The sequence below is a fragment of the Phragmites australis genome, chromosome 4 (assembly GCF_958298935.1).
Source record: "Phragmites australis chromosome 4, lpPhrAust1.1, whole genome shotgun sequence".
Lineage (NCBI taxonomy): Eukaryota > Viridiplantae > Streptophyta > Magnoliopsida > Poales > Poaceae > Phragmites > Phragmites australis.
Window position 1 is genome coordinate 21,155,047 of NC_084924.1, and position 24,459 is coordinate 21,179,505.

Sequence of the window (24,459 nt, forward strand, 5' to 3'; positions counted from 1 at the left end):
CACCCTTCGACCAACTTTGCTCCATGATCTCCGCGACTGACGGACGAACTCCTGCAATCAGCACAACAGCTATCACATAGCACCTCTAGTAAACTTCGCGGTTGCCTTCGAGTGAGGGGGTGGCGGGAGATGATCCCCAACAGTAGCCCCCTACTGGCAAGGTTTATCTTCGATAGGCCGAGCCTGTAGTCTTCTAGATATCTAAACGCCGTCCCCCATCGGCCTGTCGAAGTTTGCTGGATCCAATGCATGCTGTTAATTTATAGGTTTTTTTTATGCTCCTTAGCGGCGCCGCAACGATCTCTATAACTGCCTGCATTTAATGTTCATGGTGGATATCCGAGCATGGTTTTCAATGCCGGTACAATTTTCGATGCTGGAAGTTGTAACCGCGACCGTCTCGCCCTATAAATACCGGGCTGCTATCAAAAAATTTCACCGTGCCCTTGGTAAAAGTTGTCGCTCTCGTACAAAGTAAGTTACAGTTTTTCGGACGCCCTACATGAAGCCCCCGATTGCCATCGCGCTGTTGAAGAATTTTCTTGGACTAGATGGCTCCGAAGCTTAGATCATCCCGACCAAAGACCTACTGGATTAGACAGTCCAAAGTGGACGGCGAAGTTCTGGCTGGCCTTGTCAGGGAAGGTTTGATTAGCGATGTCTCGAAGGTCCAGCTTCCCGGCAAACAAGAGATACCGGAGCCCGCTGACGATGAGGCTATTGTGTTTGTGCATTATTTTTGGGATGGCCTTCGGCTTCCTTGTGACGAGATGGTGATCAAAGTATTAAAACTCTTCGAGGTCTATTTGCATCAATTGACACCTAACGCCATAGTTAGAATGAGTCTTTTCGCCTGGGCCGCTCGCTCGGAGGGGGTTAAGGCGTCCGCCAGGGCCTTCTGCGCCGCGCACCGACTGCATCACCAACCTAAGCCGGTCTTCGCCTGCGGAGTGCAGAGCGAGGCCCACTACGGGTGTCTGAACTTCACCTATCGCGCTGGCTTGTCTACTCCCGCGATTGTATACAAGAATAAGTGGCCTAGTGATTGGACTCAGTGGTGGTTTTACCACAAGGTGGAGGCTGAAGAATACCTTGTATCTAAATGCGAAGAAGTGAAGGGAAACCGTGCGCCAGATGTGCGGTTGAAATCATCACAGCAAACCGCCCTTGAAGCCTTCGCTAGGTGTGCGAAGCATCTTTCTACTCGTGATTTGGTGGAGGAGTTCTTGGCTGTCGGGGTCTGGCCTCTTAGCCATGGCTGGGTTATTCCGAAATTCGGGGAGAAGGGGCCCGAGGGGCTTTGCCGGCCCCATCCTACTCTGGATGGCTTCGCAGGTGCCCTCTTGTCCGCGCGTTTTCACATAATTTAAATTTCCTTGCCTAACGGTTATTATTTTTTCCAGATTTGTCAGTCGCCGAAGTGGAGGCGAAGGCTGTAATATTAGCTGGCAAGATTACTCCTGGCGAAGCGCAGCTGTGCGCCGAACAGGGACTTACCCGCAGACTGAACAAAATCTTCGAGTATCGAGGTCTGTCATATGCTGAACGACCGAAGATTGCCGCTGTGCTGCAAAGTAACGCGGGGGGCTCCCCAGCAGCGGAAGCGGGCGAAGAGCCCGCTGTTGGCCCTTCGACGAAGAGGAAATGCCCAGAGCGATCGCCGAAGGCGGGCCGTACCAAGAAAGCTGTTGCCCTCCGAAAAAAAACCACGTGAAGCCGCGCCCGAGGTTTTTCACACAGAAACGTCTCCGGAGGGCTCTGCTGCTTCACGCGACATAGCCTGTCGGGAGAGTTCTGAAGGCGCGCAGGAGGTCCAGGCGCCGAAGTCCTTGTTTTGCTCACACGTCGATCTTCCGACGTTAATTCTGAGCGACGATGAGGAATTGACAGAGACGGGCGCAATAACCGAGCCCGCCGTTCAAGAGGAGCCCGAAGCCAAAGGTGGCGACGACGTGGAGGTGGCGGCGTACTCATCGCCCTCATCACCTTCGAGCTCGTCTTCCGAGACCGAAGATTCAACGCCGAGTGCGCCCCGCCTCAGAGGGAAGGGTTTGATGGGTCTCGGCGGGCTGCTTGACGCGAAGGCCATTGCGCCTGAGGCGTTGCAGCCCGCCGCTTTTGAACCGAGTATCGCGGAGGTCAGTGATGCGAAAAAGATGTTTGGAACCTTTGTCCTTCCTGAACTCGAGATTCTGCTTGCCTAGAAGTCTACAAGCGAGCTGATCGATGCATCCGATGTGGCTATAACGAAGGTATATCGTATATTTTCTTACATTAAAAAAATTTGGTATTTTACTGACTTGTATTTGATACTTCAGGTTTTTCTCCTCTCACGAGCTCAACGTAAGCAAGCTGAAAAATCCGAAGCCCGGGCCCGAAGCGCTCAGGTCCAGATTGACTTGCTGCAAAAATGGGCGGAAAAAGCTGAGGGCCAGAAACGCGAGATGTCGTGGCGTGCGAAGGATGCAGAGTTACGATTGGAGCAGCTTGAAATGGAGGTTAGCACCCTTCGCTCGGAGAAGGGGATTGCAGACAGCGAAGTGAGCTATCTTCGGCAGAACCTGTAGTCCTCCGAGGCGCAAGTGTGCGAACTGCAAGCACTTTGCGCGTCGGAGAAAGAGAAAGGTGAGCGGCTGCAGGCTGAACTAAGAGAAGCGAAGGCTTACAATGACGATGCTCTTAATGTCATTGGGGAGCTTGAGCCGAAGGCGGTTGCCGCGTGCGAGGCAATTAGTCGTACCTTCGAAGGTATAGGCACCTCGGCGACTCCCCCATCAATCGAACTCGTAGGGCTGGGTGGACTTATTGGTTGGATCAATGAGACCAGTGGTAGCCTCCTTCCTGCCGCATAACTTTACGGCGACTTCTGCACAATGGTTGCTGCCCGAAGTCTCGTGCAATCTGTCGAGATGACGGGTTGCGACCATCATACTGCTCTCCAAAGACCTTCCTTCCAGTACGCTTCGGATCTGTCAACTTCGGCCATTACAAAGGCAACGAAGAGCACTGCTCGATCATTCACCACCAATTACTGGTGCAAGCATGACCGCGAGCTCGCTCTTCGAGAAGCCGAAGTGAACCGACAAAGGGTATGTTGACTTAACTTTTGTTTAGTCTGGTCGAAGATTATGAAAGGGGTTATGTGTGGTAGTAATGTATTTATTATTATTAAATTTTTGTTAGGCCAAGGCGAGGGATGACCCCTCTTCGAAACCGACGATTACGGCAGCTGAAGATACTGGGCAGGTAGCCGAAGAAGTGTTATTGACCTTTTTGCGCTCCCTGTGCAGGTCCTTCCTTCAGACACTGCATAGGTAGCCGAAGAAGCTATGCCTTTGACTATGATGAGGGACAATTTTTATGTGTCCTGGTCCTGCTGGGAATCATGCTGATGTCATGCTGATATCGAGCTCGAGCGGTATTGGCATACGAAGTGTAGGTCGTACGATGAAATGAACGCTAGGACAAAAGCGTTTTGGAAATCTGTTAGTCCTTCGACGCTAGCTAGTTGACGAACTGAACGGAATCTGCGCCGTGCAGCGAAAGGAGACGTTGAAGGCACATCGGTGCTCGTTGAGCCAAAGATTGAACCTCAGGACGAAGGGCCGGTTTTGCACAGACTGTAATTTGCTATCGGTGTGGTCCCTCTTCACAGGTAGTTAGGTGAAGTGGTAGTGACGGCGATATCCCTATGTCGTCGTCATATTGTAATCAAGTTGGGGCACATCCTGCCCCATCGTCGCATTTTCATGCCAGCGAAAGCATTGCTTATCAATTTTCTTTTAGTCGTTTGTAAAGGATTTTGTTGATCCAGATGTTGATTCTGATGCGGAATAAATCGGGTTTGTGTTATGATTTGTTCTTTTGTTACACTTTTAGCAGCATGGCGCCCGAAGCATTTTCTACGATTTGAGGCGTTCTGAACCTTAGTTGGATCTTCGGGTCAGACTTATTTGGCGAAGCCCACCCCCCGAATTTCACCGCAGTTTCCTGCGATTGTACAGGGCTAATATCTTTATTATTATCATTATTATTTTTTAAAACGCCGTCCCCCCCTCCCCCCGACTTTTAGTCGCAGGTAACTTCAGCCTGGGGGGGCAAGCACTCTTGGCCCCTGACTTTTAGCCTTGAAGGCTTGATTTTACTTTACCTCGGGAGGCGGTTGATATTTGGACAGGCACTCTTAGCCCCCGACTTTTGGCAAAGTGCGTTGCCTTTTCTTTGGCTCAGCGACACTTCATTTTTTTGTCCCGAAGGTTTGTTTTTCCCTTCGGTGCGGGGCCAGGCACTCTTAGCCCATGACTTTTGGCGAAGTGCGCTGCCTTTTCTTTGGCTCAGCGACACCTCATTTTTTTTTGTCCCGAAGGTTTGTTTTTCCCTTCGGTGCGGGGGCAGGCACTCTTAGCCCCTGACTTTTGGCGAAGTGCGTTGCCTTTTCTTTGGCTCAGCGACACCTCATTTTTTTTTGTCCCGAAGGTTTGTTTTTCCCTTCGATGTGGGGGCAGGCACTCTTAGCCCCCGACTTTTGGCGAAGTGCGCTGCCTTTTCTTTGGCTCAGCGACAACTCGTTTTTTTTTGCCGTCCCGTGGAGTTTCCTCCGCGAAGTAAAAAAGTTTAGGTACAGGGAAGAAAGTGCTCGGGAAGGTGTACGGTGATCCCCAAGCACCCGAGTCCCCCGATGACCAGGAAGGCAAAGTACCAGGAGAAGGGTGCCCGGGGCCGCGAGCGGTGGCCCCCCGGGCGCCCAAGTATCCCGAGGACCCACTGAAGGAAGTTCCGGGAGAGGGTGCTTTGGGCAGCGTGCGGCGGCCCCCGAGCACTCGGTTCCCCGAAGGTCCGTACAAGTATGCCGGGAGAGAGTGCTCGGGAAGGAGAACAGTGACCCCCGAGCACTCGGTTCCCCGAAGACCAAGGAGGGCTTTCTCGGGAGAGAGTGCTCGAGGAGGTAAACAGTACCCCCGAGCACTCAATACCCCGACGACAAGAAAGGGCATTCTCGGGAGAGAGTACTCGGGGAGGCGAACAGTGACCCCCGAGCACTCGATTCCTAGACGACCCAGAGACCCCCCTGACAGTGGCCCCTGAGGGGCCCATCGATGCGGTGTCAGCCAGTCAAAGGCCCAAGGTCGCATTTAAAGAGCGTGCATGGCCTGTCACCTCCAACTGCTCCCGCCGCGCTCAGCGTCAGTTACTGCCACATCCTGGCAGAGGGGCGTGGGGTTATTAATTGCACGCCTCCCATCCCGTGCCATCCGGCCCGTCTCGGGATAATATCGTAAGGGTCGAGGTGTTCCGTCTGCCGCGCTGCTGTGGCAGGGCAACAAGACGGGGCGGGCACGTCGAGCCGCTCTGTAGCTGCCTGGTGGGCCCTCTCCACGAGGCCCGTTGTCAGTGCATTTATGGTGACGGATGACCGGGCGTGGGACGCATTTTCCACCCCCGGTCACTTCGCCCAGAGGAAATGATGACGCCCTTTCTATTTATGGTGTCTCGGAACTCGTGCTCCCCCTCCCGTTTGGGGCACGCTGCTGCCGGCGGGTATTTAAAACGGCCGGCAGCACCAAAGAAAGGGCGGCAGGAAAGAGGAAGAGAAATAAGGGCAGAACGGCTGAGAAGTGAACAACACAAGACTGGCCAAAGAACAAAGAGCCCCAGGCTCTAAGATAGACCAACATTCTTGTAACTAGCAACATCTTTGAGGGACTTCCTCAAGGCATTTATAGTATCCATACAGGAGTAGGGTGTTACACCCCCATGCGGCCCGAACCTGTCTAAACACTAGCGCATTTACTCCGTTCCGCGTTAGATCATTCCATTCCACCGGCCTTCGCATTCAAACCCATTTATTTCTCCGGCGAACATATTCAGGATCATCCCCCGGCCGAATCTCTAAAAAGGGGTCCTTCAGGATCCCTGCGACAGGAGTTCACCCTCCGACAGCTGGCGCGCCAGGTAGGGGGGAAGCATCCCTGAATTTGTTTGTTTTTTTTTCTTCTGCAGAAAAAATGGCCGGTGGTCATCATCTCCAGCGCTCTGGCTCCAGCTCCAGCAGGGAGGTGGATCCCCTCGCACAGGAGGCCCCAGTCGCTGTTGCGTCCCAGCAGCAGTCGCGATCTGCATGCGCGGTGTTCCCCTCTCAAGGGGACCAGGGCGTCGGGCCCAGCAGGGCCGCCGCCACCGTCGGTGCACCATCCGACCCCCAGTCGGTCGACGAAACTCCTGCCGCCCGGTCTCCGTCTAGACAGCGCCGGGCGCCTCTCCGGCGTAGACTCGCCTTCGACGAAGCCAGCCCCGGAAGCGCGCTTCTTGCGGCGCACGCTCTCCTCAGGCATCCGCCAGTCCAGGTGGCGGGGGAAACCCCGGAGGGCCGCTGGCTCCAGGAAGTCGCCGCCCTGGTCGGCGCTGCTAACCGCCAGGTGCTGGCCGAGAGTTCCCGCGCCACCACCTAGCGTGGCGCCGCTAGGACCGGCCCGTCGTCAGGTGGCGTTCGCGCTGGCCGGGGGGCCTCCAGGCGGAGCACCGCCCCCCTGGCCACTTCTGGAACCCAGGACCTCCGCTTACACCTCAATGAGCGGAGGGGCATTGAAGACGCGCGCGTCACTCTCGAGCGCTAGCGGGAGACCCGGCAGGAGGCTGAAGCTGAGGACCAGGCCTCCTCCTTGCCGGCCCATGATCGCCGGGGCTCCCCGGCTCGCCGGCGTTCACCGCCCAAGGGCGCTGCCCGCGCTGTGGGGTACGGCATCGGGTGTCGTGCCTTCGCCAGTGAGCTCCGCCGGGTCAAATGGCCCACCAAGTTCCGCCCCGAGCTGCCAGACAAGTACGACAGGTCCATCGACCCCGTCGAGTTCCTCCAGATATACACCACCGCCGTCCAGGCGGCCGGTGGCAGCGAAAAGGTGATAGCTAATTACTTTCATGTTGCCTTGAGGGGCTCTGCCCGCTCTTGGCTTATGAACTTACCCCCAGGATCTATCAGCTCCTAGGATGATCTTTGCCAGCAGTTCATGGCTAATTTTCAGGGCACATTCACGCGCCCCGGCCTGGAGTGTGATCTCCATGCCGTCAAGCAGCAGGAGGGGGAGACGCTGCAACGCTTTATTCAGCGCTTCAGCCAGGTCCGTAACACCATCCCGCGGATAACCCCCCAAGCTGTCATCGTCGCTTTCCGGCAGGGCATCCGCGATGAGCGGATGCTCGAGAAGCTAGGTACGCACGAGGTTGAGACCACCGCGGAACTTTTCGCGATGGCCGACAAGTGTGCTAAGGCGGCGGAAGCTCGGGCTTGGCACGTTCCGCGCCCTGAGCACCCCGCCGCCGATCAATCAGGTTCTTCCCGCTCCGATAGGCAGGAAAAGAAAAAGAGAAGGAGGCGCGAGGCTGTCCCTGCCGAGACAGCCCAGGGCCCCGCCCGTGGGCTGGCCCAGGAGCCCGACCGCCGGCAAGCACGCCGGGCGGCCACCGACAGACGGCTTGCGCCCGCGAGGGCCCCGGCCCGAGCCCCTCCTAGGGCTTCGGCTCCCGCAAGGGCTCCGGCTCCAGCCAGGGCTCCCGCTCCTGCAAGGGCCCCCGCTCCTGCGGGGCTCGAGCTGGGAAAGTGGTGCCCGATCCACCAGACCAGATGGCATGACCTCACGGAGTGCCGAACGGTCAAGGGCCTCGTCGAGCAGCGCCAAAGGGACCGCGACGGGCTCCGTGGGGGTAGCGACGATGAAGTCGCCCCCAACAACACCGAACTCGCTTCCAGGAGCCTGAGCACACCGTCACTTTCATCGACGGAGGCGTGTACACGCCCCCCTCCCACCGCAGCGTCAAAACCATGCGGCGTGAGGTGTGCTCGGTGACCCCGAGTGAAGAGGCCGCAAGGCCCCTGAAGTGGTCGGACGCACCGATCACGTTCAGCTTGGCCGACCACCCAACCAGTACTGCAGGCGTGGGGCGACTACCCCTGGTAGTGTCTCCCACCATCTGCAACGTAAAGGTCAGCAGGGTGCTGATCGACGGGGGTGCAAGCCTTAACCTCCTATCCAAGGAGGCCTTCGAGAAGCTGCAGGTGCCCTTCAGGTGCCTGAAGCCGTCGCTCCCGTTCTACAGGGTGACGCCCGGGCACTCCCTGCCCCTCGGGCAGGTCGAGTTGCCCGTGACATTCGGGGGCCGGGACAACTTTCGGATGGAGAACGTCATCTTCGACGTCGTGGAGCTCCCCCTCCCCTATAGCGTCATCCTCGGGCGCCTGTCGCTCGCTCAGTTCATGGTGGTTACGCACTACGCGTACCTCACGGTCAAGATGCCGGGCTCAGCGAGCCCCATCTCCGTGTCCACCGAGACCAGCAGCGCCGTCTCCTGCGCTGAGCAGTTATACTCGGCCTTGGACCCTCTACATCCAAACCCCGACTCACTGCCGACGCCTCCGTTCCTACGAAGGAGGTGCCGGTGGGCGAAGGCGCCTCTCAGGTCGTCCGAATCGGCGGTGACTTGGGTGGCAAATAGGAAAGCGCGCTCGTCGCCTTCCTCCGGGCTAACATCGATGTGTTTGCGTGGCAGCCGTCTGATATGCCCGAGATCCCTAGGGAGGTGATCGAGCACCACCTGGCTGTACCCCCGGACGCACGCCCGGTGAAGCAGAAGGTCCAGCGGCAGGCGCCCGAGCACCAGGAGTTCATCTGGGAGCAAGTCAGCAAGCTCCTTGACGTCGGATTTATCCGAGAGGTCCTCCACCCCGAGTGGCTGGCGAACCCAGTTATCGTTCCAAAGGCCAACGGCAAGCTCCGCATGTGCGTGGACTACACCGATCTAAACAAGGCTTGCCCAAAAGATCCTTTTCATTTACCCCGCATAGATCAGATTATAGATGCAACCGCGGGATGTGATCTTTTGTGTTTTTTAGATGCAAACTCTGGTTATCACCAGATTCGCATGGCCATAGAGGATGAAGAAAAAACTGCTTTTACCACTCCGGTTGGGACTTATTGCTATGTATCGATGCCTTTCGGTTTGCACAACGCTGGTTCTTCTTTCCAGCGCGCTATCCGCATCACCCTTGATTCGCAGGTTGGCCGCAACGTCGAGGCCTACATCGACGATCTCGTGGTCAAGTCCCGAGATCGCGCCACCCTGCATGAAGACCTTGCCGAGACTTTCAATAGTCTTCGCACTACCCGCCTGAAGCTCAACCCCGAGAAGTGTGTCTTTGGGGTACCTGCGGGCAAGCTCCTCGGTTTGTTGATTTCAGCCGAGGGATCGAGACCAATCCAGAGAAGATCCGGGCCATCGAGCAGATGTGACCCCCGGCTCGACTCAAGGAGGTTCAGCGTCTCATCGGCTGCATGGCGGCCCTCGGGCGCTTCATCTCCAAGCTCGGGGAGCGAGGATTCCCCCTCTTCAAGCTTCTGAAGAAGACCGGTCATTTCGACTGGATGCCGGAGGCTGAGCAGGCCTTCCGTGATCTGAAGAAATATCTCACCTCACCACCTGTGCTGGTGGCCCCGTCCGAAGGCGAGCCACTACTGCTCTACGTGTCGGCCACTCCTCAGGTCGTGAGCATGGTGCTGGTGGTGGAGCGCGTTGAGTGCACGGGGTCAGGTGCTGGGTCCCAGCTCCCGGCCGCCCCCGAGCACTCCCCCATCCTCGTGGCTCCCCCTGAGCAGGGGGTCGAGCCCGAGCACTTGGTTCCCCCTGAGCAGGGGGTAGAGCCTAAGGACCCGGTCAACCCCGACCACGTCGCCGAGCCCGGGGGCCGTAGTAGGCCCTCGGGTGAAGCCGCAGCCCGGGCCCGCCGAGTACAGCGACCGGTGTACTTCGTCAGTGAAGTCCTTCGGAAGGCCAAGACAAGGTACCCCCAGGCTCAGAAGCTGCTCTACGCCGTGCTCATCGCTTCCCGAAAGCTGTGCCACTACTTCCAGGCACACAAAGTCTCAGTGGTCACCACATGCCCACTAGGACCCATCCTCTGGAACCGAGAAGGCACCAGGCGCGTCGTCAAGTGGGCGGTGGAGCTGGCAGAGTTCGACCTGCATTTTGTCAGCCGCCAGGCGATCAAAAGCCAGGCGCTCTCTGATTTCTTGGCAGAATGGACGCCCGTCCCTGAGGTCTTTCCGGAAGAAATCTCCACATATCCCGGGCACGTTTCGCCCGGGTACTGGGTCATGCACTTCGACGGTTCCCTCACGCTGAAAGGTGCGGGGGCCGGAGTGGTTCTCACCTCCCCAACGGGTGAAGAACTCCGGTACATCGTGCAGCTGCAGTTTCACGCATCCAACAACATAGCGGAATATGAGGGCCTCATCGCCGGCCTCCGAGCCGTGGTGGGCCTCGGGATTCATCGCCTCCTGGTCAAAGGAGACTCCCAGCTGGTGGTCAACCAAGTATCGAAGGAGTACCAGTGCACGGATCCTCAAATAGCGCCGTACGTGGCGGCAGTCAGGAAGCTGGAGAAGCGCTTTGACGGCCTGGAGCTGTGGCACATCCCTCACCGCGACAACGCTCTGGCCGACGACCTCTCTCGCCTAGCCTCCTCCCGTGCGCGCGTCCCTGCTGGAGTCTTTGAAGAAAGACTCACACGGCCTTCCGTCCTGCTTGCCAAACAGGATGAAGGGGAAACCTCGAGCTCAATTCAGGGGACCCCGGCGGCTCCCTCAGTGGGAAGCCCCGACAGGGTGCCACCGTCCGGCGAGTGCGCTGCTCTTACTGATTGTTCTCAAGATGCCTCGTGGATGGACGAGATCTGAGGGTACTTGAAGGAAAAGTTCCTCCCCGGGGATGAGGCTTCTGTCGAAAGAGTTGCTCGTCAGTCCAAACGTTATGCCATAGTAGATGGGGATCTCTACCTGCGTAACGCAGGCGGCATCCTCCTGAAATGCATCACCCGGGCAGAAGGCGGCGAGCTTCTCGCTGAGGTCCATGAGGGCGAGTGCGGTGGCCATGCATCGTTCCGCACGTTGGTCGGGAAGGCCTTCCGGCAAGGTTTCTACTGGCCTATAGCCCTCCAGGATGCTTCCGAGCTGGTTCGGCGCTGCAGGGCGTGCCAGTTCCACGCAAAGCAGATTCACCAGCCAGCTCAGGCTCTTCAAACCATCCCCCTGTCATGGCCTTTCGCGGTCTGGGGGCTGGACATTCTGGGTCCATTCCCCCGAGCAATCGGGGGCTATGAGTACCTCTACGTCGCCATCGACAAATTCACCAAGTGGCCGGAGGCGGTTCCAGACGTCAAGGTGACCAAGAACACGGCGCTCCAGTTTATCCGCGGTATCACCAGTCGCTTTGCTGTCCCAAACCGGATCATCACCGACAACGGCACTCAGTTCACAAGTGCCCTGTTCGGGGACTACTGCGAAGACCTCGGCATCAAGCTCTGCTTCGGCTCCGTCGCTCATCCTCGGAGCAATGGGCAGGTCGAGCGCGCCAACGCGGAGATACTGAAGGGGCTCAAAATCCGGACCTACAATGTGCCCGTAAAGCACGAGAAAGGGTGGATCAACGAGCTGCCTGCCGTGCTATGAGCCAACCGGACCACGCCAAGTCGCGCTACCGGGGAGACTCCTTTCTTCCTTGTGTATGGCGCTAAGGCGGTCCTCCCCTTCGAACTCACTTTAGGCTCCCCTTGGGTGCATGCCTACTCTGAAGGCGAGCAGGAGCAGCAAAGGCGCGACGACGTCAACTATGTGGAAGAGCGCCGGCGGCGCGCTGGCGACGCGCTGCCATCCGAGCAACCCGCTACCAGCAAAGCCTGCGGTGCTACCATCAGCGCCACGTCCGGGCCCGGTCTCTCGAGGTGGGGGATCTAGTTCTCCGACGCGTCCAGTCGCGTGAAGGAAGGAATAAGCTGTCCTCTATGTGGGAAGGCCCCTTTACCGTGATCGGTGTCCCGCGAGAAGGCTCCTTTCGGTTGGCTGCAGAAGATGGGCAGCCGCTCCCCAACCCGTGGAACATCGAGCACCTGCGCAAGTTCTTCCCGTAGATGGCCATGTTTGCAGGCTCAGGTCAACCAGGCCGGGGGCTTCCCCCGTCCAAATTGACCGGGGGCTACCACTAACCGGGTAAGTCACCCAACCTTGTAAAAAAAAATTGTCAATACAATATGTATATCAATGTGCAGTTCGTATGTCAGAATTCATTTTTTCCTGGATTCCATATATTTAATCTGTCTGGTGAGATGCTCGACTGTGCGAGAAAAGTTTTGCTCTCTCATTTTCCCTGTTGATAAAAGAATCCCGATCGGTATGCGCACAGGCAGTTGCCGCTGACTTATGTCTATTGTGGTAGGCTGTGGTGTTTGGTGTCGTGACAGTCCCCCGGGCACTACCGAGCCCCGGGGGTTCTCGGGTAATCCTATCGCTCGAGCCGCTTGAGTAGTCCGGAGCCTAGGCCCCAGGGGCGGGCTGTCGGTGCTCGGTCTGGTCTGTCATATCCGAGCGCCCCTGAACCATAGGACCTCTGGGTTATGCCCCCGCCTGCTCCCGTCCGCCGGGCTGGGCATTCGAGAGGTCTCGGGTCAAAAATAAGAGCAGTCTATAATAAGTTCCGCACTAACAGAGCGCACCAAGCAAAGATTTTCTCTATTTCTCTCAAGTCACAGATCGACAATCAAAAGCAAAAGCAGCTCGACCGCGAGGGCCTTGGTGCCCAGGTCGCTGCTCGGCCCTAAGGGTCCTCTGGTGGTCCTACTGCTCAGGCATGAGTGGTCAGGATCACCTGATCCAGGCCCCCTTGCACCCTCCCCTGCTCGGGCGCCCCAGCCATGGGAACCAAGCTTCCCGGGCACCCCGAGCTCGGAACGCATGCCTCTCCTGGATCAGTCGCCCGAAAAGCCGACAGCTGTCCAGTGAGTGGGCAAATTCATACGATTTTACATTCATACGATTTTACATTCGGCAATATATTGTTCCCGAGTTGTCCTCGGGGGCCCTTGTACTCTAATCTGTTCGGCGAGATGGTCTCCTCACGCACAAAACCCTACCACGTGTCCACTTTTTCCTAGAACGATAGAGCGGACAGTAGAAAGGTGTATTGTACGTACGGCTATGTTTGACCGAAGTCTTTCATGGTGGTCGTGGTGTTCGGTCCGCTTAAAAGGCCCCGGGCACTACCGAGCCTCTAAGGTTCTCAGGTTTTCTCACGGCTCGAGCTGCTCGAGCGGTCGGGAGCCTAGACCCTGGGGGTGGACTGTCGGTGCTGGGTCCGGTCCGTCCTAGCCCGGGCACCACCAAACCATGGGGACTCTTGGTCGCATTCCCGCCCGTACGTGTCTCCAGCCTACTTGTTTGAGTGGTCGCAGAGTGGGAAAGTGTTCACTGGTCATGGCGTGCTCCGTGCTGGATCGATCTATCTCCCGAGCAAGGAAGTTCGTGTCTTTGTCTTTTGACTTAGCCGTTGCGGACTCACAAGGGCTCGGGGGCTGAACGCGCCGAGAAGGCCACACTGCTCGGGCGACGAGTGGTCAGGGTGACTTCGTTCTCGGGGAGGGAAAGGTTGGGCTCGGTCCGACCGAGTACTCCTCGGGGCATCAAGTGAAAACAGCAGAAACTTCATCAAGCACTCAGAAGAATACTGGAGTTGCGACCCCAAAGAAAGGCTTCCATTATATTTACAAAAAAGGACAGCTATTCTGAGGGATCACTCCCATATTTACATCAAGACAGAGAAAAAGAAAAACTACAAAAAGCCTAGTCGGAGTCGGAGTCGCTGCCCCCCGAGCCTGGAGTCGGCGGCGCCTCTCGCGTAAAGCAGGCCGCCACCTCGGCGGCAGTGCCCCGAACCGCCTCCTCCTCGGCTTCGACCACCCCTTCCCGAGCTGGCTCCAGCGGGAAGTTCGGGTCCCGGCTTCAGTAGCAGGCCAGGACATGTTCGGCCACTGCCTGGGCCAAACCACGCCCTTCCCGGGCGGCGAGTTCCTGGATGGCCTGGGGCAGCGCCTCGAGGCGCTGGCTGATCCTCTAAAAGCCAAGGGCAACCCAGCCGAGGCTAGTCCCCTTCGCCTCCATGTCGACTTGCCTGAGCCCAGCCGCCCTCACGGACCTCTGCGTCTGCCGGAGGATGTCTTCCATCATCCGCTTCACATTGGCCCGTTCGGTCTCTGCGGCCTCGAGCTCCTCTGTTGCCTGCCGCAGCCGCTCCTCGAAGCCATGTCCCCTGGCCGCGCCAATCGCCTGGGCTTCAGCCCGCTTCACCCGCTCCGCAAGGGCGGAGAGGGCCTGCTCGCGGGCGGTCAGCTCGGACTCCCACTTGGCGGCCCGCTCCTCCCGAGTGGCCGCGGCCAGCACCGCCTCAGCAGCCTACGTCTCCCGGAGGATCAGCAGTTCCTCCCGGGCTTCCAGGTCCGCTGTCGTGATGCCGACGTCGATCTCCCTGATCGCGACGTCCTCCTCCCGGCTTTGGAGCTCCTCCTCCCGGTGTTGGAGGTCGGCACGGACCTGGTCAGCCTCGCCCTTCAGGCGGGCCAATTCAGCCCGGGAGGCTTCCGCCACCCTCTCGTGGGCCAGAACCGTCTCCTCCCGCGCCTGCGCCTGCCTGTCCCTAGTGAGCTCCTCGGCAGCCTGCTGCTGCGACGTCTCGGCCAGGTGGGCGGCTTCTTCCCGTTCCCGCTCGGCTTCCACGCGGGTGCCCTCTAGGGCCTTCCGCTCCTCCTCCAGGGCGCACCGCTCGCCCTCGTTGGCGGCGCGCGCCGCGGCGACGCGGGCCTCAAAAAGGCGCCCTCTCCGCAGCAAGAACAGCGCGGTCCGCCTCAAGCTGCGTCATCTCCCCCTCCACGGCCGCCTCCAACTGCTCGATCACCTCCCGAGCGCTTCCCACCACGACTGGGAGGGGGTCGGCGGGCTGGCCGGGCGACGGCTGGGCACTGGGTCCCCTGCGAGCCTCCTCCGATGGGCTCGGGGTCCCCGAAAATTGCCATGCAGGCACCGCCCACGACGAAGTTGACCGCCCCACGCTCGATGCGCTCGGGGCGGACTCAGCCGGCGCCGGCTGCTCGGGCATGACCGTTGCCACCTGCTCAGGGCTGGGCGGTGCCTGTGTTTCCGTCTCGGTCGGCGCGCTCAGCGGCTCCGGCTCCACTGGTGCACTTGGCTCAGGCGCGCTCGGCTCGGGGGCAGGAGTTGGCCTCGGCGCCTCCGCCGGCGGCCTGTAGAAGAAAAATGAAGGTTAGTCTCCAAAGCCGCGCCGGGCAAGGTATGCTCACGAAGAAAGGGGGAAAACTTACGCAGATTTGGGTCCTCAGTATTGCCATCTCGATGCCGGGATCCTGTACCCCGGGCCCGATGGCGTGGGCCCGGACTCATCCCTCCTCCTCCTCTTCCGTGGGGGGTTCTGCGGGGCCGCCGTGCGGTCTCTGGGCTCTAGACCAGGCCCAAGTAGATCAAAGTCTGGTTCCAGAACCGCAGATGCCGCACCCGCCGACGGCCCCGCGCTGGATGACTGACCGCCCCGTCCTTCCTCCTCGCCAGGTGACGGCGACGGCGGGGACGCCGGCACAGGAATGAGAGTCCGGGGGCACTTCCCTCTGTCCCCCAGCGCTATCGCCGCCCCGCTGTCGGCGGTGCCTCCTTCTCCGGCTTGGCGGTTGCTGCCCGCAGCAGCCCCACCGCTGGCCTGCAGCTCGCCGCCTTCGGCGCTCGGGCCACCGGTCTGCACCGGATCGCTTGCAGCCTCCTCGTCGGTCGCCTCGTCCACCCCGGGGATCTGAATGGTCCCGGGGTTTCGGCGCCCTAGCCTGTCCACCAGCCCCTGGGCGTCAAACTCCGACTGCGTCGCTTGCAGCGCCGCCCGGTTTGGATCGGCGCAGAGCGCTAGGTCCTCCCGGGGGAGCTCCGCCCAGCTCAGGTCGTCCACCCCGATCCACACCCGGAGTAGGCCCCTCAGCGCTGGTCTGCGCAGGTCCCACTCCGCGCCGATCTGGGTCCGGGTGATGTCCTGGGGGCCGGTGTAAAACCAGCAGGGCCGGGCCCGTTCCCGCAGAGGTGCCAGGCGGTGGCGCAGGTAGTCCGCCACCACCACCACCGAAGTAAGCCCGGCCTGGCGCTGGAAGTCAATGCGCTCCAGGACCGGCGCCATCCGTGCATCCACCTGCGGCGGCACCTCCCAGGTCGCCTTCTGGGGTTCCGCCGCCATCTCCGGCAGGGTCAGACGGTCGTGAGGGCTGACATCGACGTAGAACCAATCACGCCGCCAGTCCTCTCACTTGCTCCGCAGCACCTGGGGAATGTATTGCTCCCCCAGGCCGTCCCGCAGCCAGAAGTTGCAGTAGCCGGTGACGTTCGCGGTGGAGAGGCCCCTCTTCTTCCCGGCCGACCGCAGCACGAAGAAGTGTCGGAAGAGCGTCACCGATGGCGGCACCCGTACGAACATCTCGCAGAAGTGGGCGAAGGTCGCCAGGATGACGACGGAGTTGGGGCTGAGACGCACCAACTGGATCCCGAACGTATCCAGGATCTGGAGACAAAATGTCGAGAATGGCGGCACCAGCCCGGCTACCACGAAGGAAGTAAAGAGAACGATGCGCCCCGGTCGGTTCGTCACCTGCGGGAAGCTCGCCGACATCACCACCGAGGGCCCCCGCTGGCCCTCGGGGACCATCAGCTTTCGAACCCTATCCGCCGCCTCCTCGTTCACCAGCTGGGACTCTGGCAATATGCTGTCGAGGGTCTGGTCGCAGCGGCTTCCTCCTGCTCTCGACATCTCGTCGGGGTGGGGGACGATCTGGACGGTGGGGGAAGAAGGCTGCTCTGATCGCCTAAGGAAAGTCTAGGGCTCAGGAGCGCAAAGAAGGCAAGAGCCTGATCGTAGGATGGCGTAAAGAGGGGGGCGGTTTGCTCCCCTCCTTTTATACCCCAGGGAAATTCAAACATCACCTACCACGGCGCGCTCGGCGGGACGGTTTCCTCGATCAGTGCAACTGCCAGGCAAATCTCCCACAGGTCGTGCGGTGTCAGCAGTTGCCAGGCGTATTTTCCTCGATTTGAGCGGTTGCCACGTGTGCCGCCTGCCTCGTTATCACGCGCAGCCCGTCCCGTTGTCGCACGCCTCGGGAGTCGTTTGGGCGCGCGTCCGTTTGGCTCCCTGTTGGCCCGTACCAGAGGCCCGGACTGGAGGGACCACCGTCTGAAAGCTCGCCACGTGGCCTCAGTACCGGCTTCGGCCTCGTTGACGACGAAGGGCCCACTCGTAGTGTCTGGGCCATTGCCTGCCAATGGGCCCGGGGCTGCTGTCGGTGTATCAGGAACCGGGGGTCCCCGAATCCCGAGGCCAGGCCGGTAATCCGCCATGTGGCGCCGTCCCGTGGAGTTTCCTCCGCGAAGTAAAAAAGTTTAGGTACCGGGTAGAAAGTACTCGGGAAGGTGTACGGTGATCCCTGAGCACCCAAGTCCCCCGATGACCAGGAAGGCAAAGTACCGGGAGAAGGGTGCCCGGGGCCGCGAACGGTGGTCCCCCGAGCGCCCAAGTATCCCGAGGACCCACTGAAGGAAGTTCCGGGAGAGGGTGCTCGGGGCTGCGTGCGGTGGCCCCCGAGCACTCGGTTCCCCGAAGGTCCGTACAAGTATGCCAGGAGAGAGTGCTCGGGAAGGAGAACAGTGACCCCCGAGCACTCGGTTCCCCGAAGACCAAGGAGGGCTTTCTCGGGACAGAGTGCTCGAGGAGGTAAACAGTACCCCCGAGCACTCGGTACCCCGACGACAAGAAAGGGCGTTCTCGGGAGAGAGTGCTCGGGGAGGCGAACAGTGACCCCCGAGCACTCGGTTCCCCGACGACCTAGAGAGCCCCCTGACAGTGGCCCCTGAGGGGCCCATCGATGAGGTGTCAGCCAGTTAAAGGCCCAAGGCCAGATTTAAAGAGCGTGCGTGGCCTGTCACCTCCAACTGCTCTTGCCGCGCTCAACGTCAGTTCCTGCCACGTCCTGGCAGAGGGACGTGGGGTTATTAATTGCACGGGTCCCATCCCGTGCCATCCGGTCTGTCTCGGGATAACATCGTAAGGGCCGAGGCGTTCTGTCTACCGCGCTGCTGTGGCAGAGGAACAAGACGGGGTGGGCATGCCGAGCCGCTCTGCAGCTGCCCGGTGGGCCCTCTCCACAGCGCCCGTTGCCAGTGCATTTATGGTGATGGATGACCGGGCGTGGGACGCATTTTTCACCCCCGGTCACTTCGCCTAGAGGAAATGATGACGCCCTTTCCATTTATGGTGTCTCGGAACTCGTGCTCCCCCTCCCGTTCGGGGCACGCTGCTGCCGGCGGGTATTTAAAATGGTCGGCGGCACAAAAGAAAGGGCGGCAGGAAAGAGGAAGAGAAATAAGGGCAGAACAGCTGAGAAGTGAACAACACAAGACAGGCCAAAGAATAAAGAGCCCCAGGCTCTAAGATAGACCAACATTCTTGTAACCAGCAACATCCTTGAGGGACTTCCTCAAGGCATTTATAGTATCCATACAGGAGTAGGGTGTTACGCCCCCGTGCAGCCCGAACCTGTCTAAACACCAGCGCATTTACTCCATTCCGCGTTAGATCATTCCATTTCATCGGCCTTCGCATTCAAACCCATTTATTTCTCCGGCGAATATATTCAGGATCATCCCCCTGGCCGAATCTCTAAAAAGGGGTCCTTCAGGATCCCTGCGACAGAAGTTCACCCTCCGACAGTTTGTTTTTCCCTTCGGTGCGGGGGCAGGCACTCTTAGCCCCCAACTTTTGGCGAAGTGCGCTGCCTTTTCTTTGGCTCAGCGACACTTCTTTTTTTTTGTCCCGAAGGTTTGTTTTTCCCTTCGGTGCGGGAGCAGGCACTCTTAGCCCCCTAGCGGGTTTTGTAATCCCGCGAAGGTCGCAAGTGTACGTTTGTTTGCTTACATTCGCACCGCGTTCTAGTCGTCGATTGGTGCGCCAATCTATCTTTAGGCTGGCGCACTTCGACGAAAACTACTAGTACTCAAGACAAGCAACATTTTTTGTGGGGGTGGCACTATCATTGTTTACATGGGTTTCTGCCTCGTTAAAAACCTCACCCCCTGGTGAAGGGGTCCCCCTGTGAGGAAAAGAGTGCAGTACCCTTACAATGTGATTACAAGAAATACTATGAAATTAAAAATTAAGAATTACATTGGAGTCTCGGACTTTAGTTGCTGACCTTCAAGCGTAGAATTTGCGAAGGTTGTCTGTGTTCCAGATTGTGGGTGGTATACTGATGCAAACATTACTTTTATGCCCAGTCCATTACAGAAATCTCTAAATCCCGCGCTATCGAACTGAGTGCCATTGTCCACGGTTACTTCGCTTGGAACCACGAAGCGGCACACAATATTCTGCCATAGGAATTTCTGTATGTTTCTTGACATTATGCTCACAAGTGGCATTGCTTCTACCCATTTTGAAAAGTACTCTACTGCCACCACCACATACCGCAAATTTCCTGGGGCTGGCGGCAACTGCCCAACAATATCAATCCCCTATCGCCGTAATGGCCAGATCGGCGGAATGAGTTGTGTCTTCGTTGTCGGTCTGTTTGATCCCTTCGTCCAGAATTGGCACTGTTGGCAACTTCGTACCAGTTGGTCCGCATCATTTACAGCCGTTGGCTAATAGAAGCCCTACTTGTATGCTTTTCCTACCAAAGCCCTTATTCCGATATGAGAACCGCACAACCCGCTGTGAATTTCGCTTAACAGTTGTTGGCCTTCCTTCCGAGATATGCATCGCAAGAATGGTGCGCAAACTCCTGCTTTGTACAGATTGTCGTCTATAACTTTATAATTTCTGACCCTCTGAGCCATGTGCTTTTTCCTCGACTCGATCTTCGATATCTCTCTGACCCTGCAGATATGCCATTATTGGAAAACGCCAATCTTCGCTCTCGATTGTTGCAACCAGGCGCGTTTGGTTGGAACTGTCATTGAGGGCCGGTTCAGTTAGCTTCTGATAGAAGACGTCTGGAGGCATGGGCAGGTTCTGCGAAGCCACTTTCGCTAGCTCATCTGCTTCGTTGTTATCATTCCTTGATACACTTTTGACTACGAATCTGATGAAGTATTTTTCCATTCTTCGCACTGCTGCTCTGTACTTGATCATCTCTGGTTCCTTTGCCTGGAATGTTTTTTCAATTTGACTTGCTACGACCTTCGAGTCTGTTTTGACAAGTATTCTCCAGGCTCCCAAAGCCTTCGCCTTGCGAAGTACCAGGAGTACAGCTCCGTATTCTGCCGTATTGTTTGTGGAGCGGAACTCTAACCTGGCGGCGTATCGCAGCTTCGTCCCCGAAGGTGAAAACATTACTGCCGAAACTCCTGCTCCTGTAGCTCCCCAAGCTCTGTCACAATACGCGGTCCAGATAGGTTCTGGTGCTTCGTCATTCAAGGCTTCAGATGAAGGTGTCCATTCCGCCATGAAATTTGCCAGCGCTTGCGATTTTAATGATGTTCGTGCCACGAAGACGATCATGAATTGAGCGATCTCCGTTGCCCACTTCGCTATTCTTCCGATGGCTTCTTTGTTTTTGAACATGTCACGAAGGGGTAAGGAAGTTGGCACTGTAATCTTGTGAGAAGTGAAATAGTGGCGGAGCTTGCGGGATGCCATTACTAGTGCATACGCTACTTTTTCCAACTATGTGTATGACTTTTTTGGGCATGCTAGTGCTTCGGATACATAATACACCGGTGCTTGGCGCAGCCTGTTATCTTCGGGTTTTTCCTGTACAAGAACAGCGCTGACTGCTGAGGGGGATGCCGCTATGTATAACAGCAAATCTGTGCCTGGATCCGGGCTGGTCAGTGCTGTAAGCTTCGTCAAGTAAATTTTTAACTCATCGAAGGATGCCTGCTGCTCGGCACCCCATTTGAAAGGGTCAGAACTTTTTAACACCTTGAAGAATGGTAGACTTCGCTCGGCGGACTTTGTAATGAACCTGTTCAATGCTGCTAGCCTTCCTGTCAAGCGTTGGGCTTGTTTTCTATTCTGTGGCGGTTTCATATCTAAAATTGCTTGTATCTTCTAAGGATCCACTTCGATGCCTCTTTTCGACACCAGAAACCCTAGGAGTCTTCCAGATTGCACTCCGAAGACGTATTTTTCCGGGTTTAATTTTAAACCTGGTCTTCGTAGATTATTGAAGGTTTCTCGGAGGTCCTCTGATAAGCACACGCCTAGGCAGCACGTGTAGCAAGTTGTTGTGGCCCGATCTTCTCGTAGGATCTGCGAACTTGATAAATTGTCGCTGCGTGACCTGGTGAAGAGGCAGCGCACCGCGAGGCTGTCCACGCGACGAACTACCGAGACAATCACCCTTCCACGTATCGACGAAACAGCCCACGCAATCACGCCCTATAGACGTGAAGGCACGAACTGGGTGAACCGCAGTTCGGCGTTCTACAACTCCCTCAGGGGTCGAAAGAACAAATGTTGCAAGCCTCTCAAGACTCACGCATAAACAAACTCCACGAATTTGTGTATTCTGAATTCAATAAAAATTAAGATCTGTCTTTTCATTGTCTAGTACAAGATATAGAGATAGGGGCGTTCAGCTTTGAGTAAATGGCTGCATGCGCATGCTCTAATGGATTTCGTGGCTGGTTCGCGCGTCTTTTCAGCTTCTGGCAGCAGTTACTAAAATGAGCATAACTCCTTATTGGGACGTCCAAATAATGAACCGTTTGATGGGCTGGAAAGTAGACTTGAAGACGCTTCCATCCACTTATAGAACACCGTCTAACTCCTTGTATTCTGTCCGCAGTGATGCTTGGAATTCGTACCATGTGTCAGTCATCTAGCTTCTGGTTGCATTCCCATGCTAAGGTGATGAACCACCATTTTATTCATGCACACCATAGGCTTCTTGGTTCAGATGTCCAGAGGCTTGAATCCATCTTGATCCCATGCTAGTTCATACACTCCATCATTCCTAAGGACATTGAAACAAGAACTCAAAAGCATAGGCTCATTCAACATAGACTGATTATTAAACATAAGGTTAGCGTTCACCTGAGAATGAATTTCCTTCTGCAATTGTTTAGCTCTACTCCTTGTAATTGGACCAGCTATATCAAGTGGAGTTTCATTTGAAGATGAGTGAATGCTAGGCATGTCCTCATTAGCCTCCCCCTCTTGAGAAGGAGTCGTCCTCGACTCAGGCTCACCAACAAATGGAAGCAAGTCTTTGACATTGAATGTTGTACTCACATTGGAATATTCAGGTGGCAGCTCAATTTTGTAAGCATTATCATTTATCTTTTGGAGAACCTTGAACGGACCATCACCCCGAGGAGATAACTTACTCTTACGCTGTTGGGGAAAGCGATCCTTTCGTAGATGCAACCATACAAGATCTCCTGGCTGAAATGTAACCTTCTTCTTACCTTTGTTTGCTTGCTTTGCATATTGTGCTGATTTCTTCTCAATATTCTTTCTTGTCTCCGCATGTAACCGCTTGATAAAGTCTGATCTTTTTGTGGCATCCAAGTTAACTTGTTCCTGTAATGGTAAAGGCAAAAGATCCATGGGAGTATGCGGTTTAAACCCATAAACTATTTCAAATGGACAAGAGTTTGTTGTGGAATGGACTGCCCTGTTATAAGCAAATTCAACATGTGGAAGGCAGTCTTCCCAGAGCTTCAAATTCTTTTTCAACACAGCACGCAACATGGTTGACAAGGTACAGTTGACAACTTCAGTTTGCCCATCCGTTTGTGGATGACAAGTGGTTGAAAATAACAACTTTGTGCCAAGCTTAGCCCACAATGTCTTCCAAAAGTAGCTGAGAAATTTTGTATCCCGGTCTGAAACAATAGTCTTTGGAACTCCATGTAAACGAACAATCTCCCTGAAAAACAAATCAGCAACGTGTGAAGCATCATCGCTCTTATGACAAGGGATAAAATGTGCCATTTTAGAAAAGCGATCTACAACAACAAAAATAGAATCCCTCCCCCTCTGAGACCGAGGTAACCCCAGAACAAAGTCCATAGATATATCTTCCCAAGGTACATGTGGAATAGGTAATGGAGTATATAAACCATGGGGATTGAGGCGGGACTTAGCTTTCAAGCAAACGATGCAGCACCCAACGTGCCGCTGGACATCACGTCGCATATGTGGCCAAAAGAAATGATCGGAGAGCATGTCCAATGTCTTTTTGACACCAAAATGACCAGCTAGTCCACCTTCATGTGCTTCCTGCAAAAGAACTGGGCGAATCGAACAAGCTGGGATGCATATTTTGTTAGTCCGAAATAAGAAGCCATCATGCACATAATATTTATCCCAACCTTTTCCATCAATGCAACGAGAGAAAGGTTCTTTAAAATCAGCATCAACAGCATAAAGTGTTTTAATGGATTCCAAACCAAGCACTTTTGTATCTAGTTGTGTAATCAATGCACATCTTCTAGACAAGGCATCGGCAACAATGTTATCTTTACCACGCTTATGTTTGACAACATAGGGAAACGTTTCAATGAACTCAATCCATTTAGCATGTCGACGGTTCAGCTTGCCTTGGCTTTTAAGATATTTCAAAGCTTCATGATCAGAATGGATTACAAATTCTTTAGGGAACAAGTAATGTTGCCAAACTTCCAAAACACGAACTAACGCATAAAGCTCCTTGTCATAAACTGAGTAATTTAGATGTGGACCATTTAGCTTTTCAGAAAAGTAGGCAACAGGTTTACCTTCTTGCAGCAGTACACCTCCTATGCCAATACCACTTGCATCACATTCGATCTCAAATGTCTTACCAAAATCAGGAAGTTGTAGCAGCGGTGCTTCACAAAGCTTTGTTTTCAGCTCATTGAAGGCTTGGTCTTGTTCATCTCCCCACTTGAATGGAACATCCTTCTTTGTCAAATTATTGAGGGGTGCAGCGATCATGCTGAAATCTTTAACAAAACGCCTGTAAAAACCTGCAAGACCATGAAAGCTTCGAACTTGGCTCACATTTACCGGTGTAGGCCAATCCTTTATTGCTTTAACCTTCTCTTCATCAACCTGAATACCATCTGCGGAAACAACAAAGCCAAGGAAAACAACACGGTCTGTGCAAAAGGTGCACTTAGCAATGTTGCCATACAATTTCTCTTCCCTCAAAACAGCAAGTACTTGATGGATATGATCAAGATGTTCATCAAATGATTTGCTATAGATCAGAATATCATCAAAATAAACAACTACAAACTTGCCAATGAAAGCTCGTAAAACATGATTCATTAAGCGCATAAAAGTTGAAGGAGCATTTGTCAAGCCAAATGGCATCACAAGCCATTCATAGAGACCAAATTTAGTTTTAAACGCTGTTTTCCATTCATCACCAAGTTTCATGCGGATTTGATGATAACCACTACGCAAATCTATCTTGGTGAAAATGATAGAACCACTCAATTCATCTAACATGTCATCAAGTCGTGGAATGGGATGGCGATATCGAACAGTTATAGCATTGATAGCACGACAATCAACACACATGCGCCAAGAGCCAGCTTTCTTTGGGACTAAAAG